Below are 5000 nucleotides of genomic sequence, written 5' to 3' on the forward strand. Positions count from 1 at the left end.
ATTGTATTATATTATTACTCACCATAAGGATAACCCCACTGGTAGGGTAAGCCCTGTCAAATGCGGAATGATTTTTTTAATACATACACCATATATCCCATGATATAATCTTATACCATTTTATGTCATATTACGTCATATCAATTCATATTATATCACATGACATCATAGAACACAAATGCGCGTTTCTTGATTCGTCGTGCACAAATCTCAGACCACAGCAAAGGCCATCCTGTGACTTAAAGGAAAATCGAAGAATTTCTCGAGGTCAATGAGCCCCCGGCTGGGAAGGGAACCGGGGCGGGAGGGGGGTGGGGGGTGGGAGAAAGGGGAACGGGGTGGGATGGTGGTGCTACGGGGGTTTCGTAGGGGGTGGGCGTGAGAGGGTTAGGGAGGCGTAGGGAAAATGACTGGTGGGGATTTAAATCTAAAGAAATTGGCTATATTACCTTATATGAAAAGGACTTGGAGATTTTACTGAAGAAACTGAAGACTTGGTTCGATTGCTTTCAAATTCTAACAAGAAAGAACCTTGTAGATGTTGTTTTTATATGTAAATATAACACAATCATAATTGTAACAAATATGTTAATGATGAGACTTGCAAAAAGAAATTGACAATATTACCTTATACATATACACGTAAAGGATTTGGAGAACCTTGACCTCGATCGATTGGCGTTTTTTTTTTTTTTTAACAACCATTAGTAATTGTTAGTCAAATCCCATTATTAAACCTGCCGAAATAAAATTACTATATCACCTTGTTCGTATCCACACAAAGGACTTGAAAAAGACATTTACGTAAAGAAGCTGGAGAATATTTGGTGCGTTCTCACCTTGTCAGTGGATCAGTATTTTCCAAATTACTCTATTTACGTAATTTTCTTGTAAGAGGACATCACCAAGGGAAGAATTCTTGCTATGGCATGTGTGTTAAATTCTTGAAATATATATATATATATATATAGAATCCGTCTTCAATAAACATGAATAAATGGAAATGCAAAGAAATATTGAACTAGAAAGTTCAGGTCAATTCAGTTATATTAGATGATGATAATTTTGAAGAATAGAAACGTGGAGGTATTTAGGCCAGATCTTAAAAGTGATTTAAAAACAGTCATTGATGAATAAAAAAAAAAAAAAACGATCATATTTGATTGCATAGTGTTTGGTGAATATGCGATTAGCACGAGAGATTATTTATGTATGTATTGAAAGGAATATTTTGCAATCAATGGGCAATTCCAGCAACAGCGTAGGTGTATGGTACACACACAGACACACACACACACACACACACACACACACACACACACATATACACACGCACGCACACACACTCTCACGTGTGTGTTTGTGTGTGTTTTTTGCGTGCGTGCGCACGCGCGCGCGTATGTGTGTGAGAGCGCCTGCGTGCGTGCGTGCGTGTGTGTGTGTATGTGTGTGTGTGTGTGAGTGTGCGTGTGTGCGCGCGCATGTGTGCGTGTATTTGTCATGACGTAAATTGGTAAAGAATAATTTTATTGGAGGAGTAATCATACGTATGTTTCCAATAAGTTTGAAAGTGAATATGACATACAAATAAACTAATAATCATGTAAATTTCTCTAATTCACAGGTGTGCTTACCGTCATGAACTTATATTCTTTTTAAGGCTTACTCCTCCGAAAGTAGTCGAGGAACTGTTGGGAAACTCGGTAAATCTGTGAAGCTGGACATTATGCATTTCTTGTTCCCGGCTAGCAATACTATCCAAACGAGAGTACAATCACCTCATTCTGGCGTCGTAAGTTTAAAACCTACCTCAATGAACTCACAAAGTTTGCATTACCTCCTATCGCCTGATAATTCTATTCAGCTGAGGGAAGGGTTTCCCAGAATGGCGAAAAAAAAAAATTCGCAATGAAAAAAAAAAAAATCTTGGAAATGATCAAGAAGTTTACGATAATTCAAATTTTTGTCCTCATTCTTTCTGTAGAAATTTAGCTACAATTTACATATTTTCAAAGCTAAGTGTTTTTCCTTAATGAAACGATATTCTTTCATAAATTTCTAAAACTGATTAGATTTCAAATTTAGATTTTTGTAATTTAGTCTGTTTTCAAGCGATGTTTAGCGTTCGATTTGGACTTGGTTCTAGCAGTGGTACCGAGAATTAGATTGGACATATTTTTGAACTGTACTTGTATAAGAAATATTTTCATGGCTTTACCAGCCTATTATAAGTAACAAATGCAGAATATGTGTATATTCAACGTAGAACATTAATTCTTCCATGATTGACAATTTTTAAAGCCTCAGAAATGGGCGAAGAAACCTAAGTTATCCTTTGTAATGTCGTCATTTTTAGAAGCTCAATAATGAGAAGCAGAGACAGAGAGAATGTGGCTGATTTGAGGGGGCTGTAGGAGAGTTTTCTGACGGAAATAACGCGATTTGATCGCTCTAAGAAGTGAAACCTCTCCAAAGTACAATTGTCCAACAAGTTGTGCTCCAGATGAACTAATTTTTCCGTGGATCAGGTCGATTTGGTCGACTTCCTCCTGTGACACGCTGTAGATGAAAACAGCGCTGAGGTCGATTAGATCCTCTTTTTGGCTGAAGAAAAGAAGGAGGCCATTAACTAGGACGGCAAGACGGTAACCTCGAGTCAATGGTCATCTATGATGCGCAGCCCGGTGGTCATGCGGAAGGCTCTCACGAAGTCACGTCGGCCTCACCGGAGGACATCGAGAGAAGATCCCGAAGACCTAAGCGGAGGATCCGGACACGAGACCTCAACGGAAATCAACTGGAGTGACACAGGAGAAATAGACGAAAGAGGACGTATTGATTGAACACCTCGATGGAAGATCTAATCGTAAAAATTAGAAAATAGACGGGGAAGAAAACCCTTGGCAAAGGACCTGGAGGGAAAAAGCTAAGTAAACGAACGATGTGAGAAACCTAACCAAAGGAAAAGAACTAGAAGGAGAACCTAGTCAGAGAAGCTAGGTAGAGGATCTAAGTAAAGGACCTAGACGGGATGTCTAAGCAAAAATCCTAAGAGGAGAACCTGAGGAAAATATCTAAAAGGAACTAGGAAGAAGACATGAAAAAAAATGCGGCAAAAGTCTAAAAGGCAGCCCGAGGCAAAAGACCTTGATGGGAGACTCTAGACAGAGGGCCTAGGTAGAAAAGCTATTCAAAAAGTCTTAGAGGGCATCCCTAGGCAAAAGACCTAGACGGGAGACCTAGACAGATGATCTAGTTACAAAACCTATTCAAAAGTCCTAGAGGGCCACACTAGCCAAAGACATAGACGTGAGACCTAGACAGAAGATCTAGTTAGTAAAGCTATTTAAAAAGTCCTAGAGGGCATTCCTAGGCAAAAGACCTAGACGGGAGACCTAGGCAGAGGACCTAGGTAGAAAGGCTATTCAAAAAGTCCTAGAGGTCATCCCTATGCAAAAGACCTAGACGGGAGATCTAGGCAGTAATTCTAGGTACAAAACCTAGAAAAAAAGTCCTAAAGGGCCACCCTAGGCAAAAGACCTAGACGGAAGACCTAGGTAGAAGATCTAATAACAAAACCTAGCAAAAAAAAGTCCTAGAGGGCAACCCTAGGCAAAAGACATAGAATATCTAGATACAAAACCTAGGAAAAAAGTTCTAAAGGGTAACCCTAGGAAAAAGACCTAGACGGTAGACTTAGGCAGCAGATCAAGGTAAAAATAAAAAACTAGAAAAAACGTCCTAGAGGGCAACCCTAGGAAAAAGACCTAGACGGGAGACCAAGGCAGAAGATCAACATACAAAACCTAGGAAAAAGTCCTAGAGGGAAACGCTGGGCAAAAGACCTAGACGGGAGACCTAGGCAGAAGATCTAGATACACAACCTTGGAAAAAAGTCCTAGAGAGTAACCCAAGGTAAAAGACCTAGACGGGAGACCTAGACAGATGATCTAGGTACAAAACCTAGACAAAGAGTCCTAGAGGGCAACCCTAGGCAAAAGACGGGAAACATAGGCAGAAGAACTACATACAAAACATTGACGAAAAGTCCTAGATGGTAACCCTAGGCAAAAGACCTAGACGGGAGACCTAGGCAGAAGATCTATATACAAACCCTAGGAAAAAAATCCTACAGGGCAACCCTAGGGAAAAGACCTAGACATGACACCTAGGCAGAAGATCTATATACAAACACTAGGAAAAAGGTCCTACAGGGTAACCCTAGGCAAAAAATCTAGACGGGAGACCTAGGCAGTAAATCTAGGTACAAAACCTACCAAAAAAGTCCTAGAGGGCAACCCTAGGCTAAAGTCCTAGACGACAGACCTAGGCAGAAGATCTAGGTACAAAACATAGCAAAAAAGTCCTAGACGGCAACCCTAGGCAAAAGACCTAGACGGCAGACCTAAACAGAGGATCTAGAGACAAAACCAAAGAAAAAAGTCCTAGAGGGTAATCCTAGGCAATAGACCTAGACGGGAGACCTAGGCAACAGATCTAGGTAAAAAACCTAGACAAAAAGGCCTGGAGGGGAACCCTAGGCAAAAGACCTAGACGGGAAACCTAGGCAGATGATCTAGGAACAGAACCTAGACAAAAAGTCCTGAATGGCCACCCTAGGCAAAAGAACTAGACGGGAGACCTAGACAAATGATCTAGGTACAAAACCTAGACAAAAAGTCCTAGAGGGCAACCCTAGGCAAAAGACCTAGACGGGAGACCTAGGCAGATGATCTAGGTACAAAATGTAGACAAAAAGTGCTAGAGGGCAACCCTAGGCAAAAGAACTTGAAGGGAGACCTAGGCAGAAGATCTAGATACAAAACCTAGGATAAAAGTCCTAGAGGGTAACGCTAGGCAAAAGACCTAGACGGTAGACCTAGGCAGAAGACCTAGGTACAAAAGCTAGGAAAAAAGTCCTAGAGGGTAACCCTAGGCAAAATACCTAGACGGGAGACATAGGCAGGAAATCTAATTACAAAACCTAGCAAAAAGTCTTA

Source organism: Oratosquilla oratoria, chromosome 5 (assembly GCF_046742065.1).
Source record: "Oratosquilla oratoria isolate Oo_2021 chromosome 5, ASM4674206v1, whole genome shotgun sequence".
Classification (NCBI taxonomy): domain Eukaryota; kingdom Metazoa; phylum Arthropoda; class Malacostraca; order Stomatopoda; family Squillidae; genus Oratosquilla; species Oratosquilla oratoria.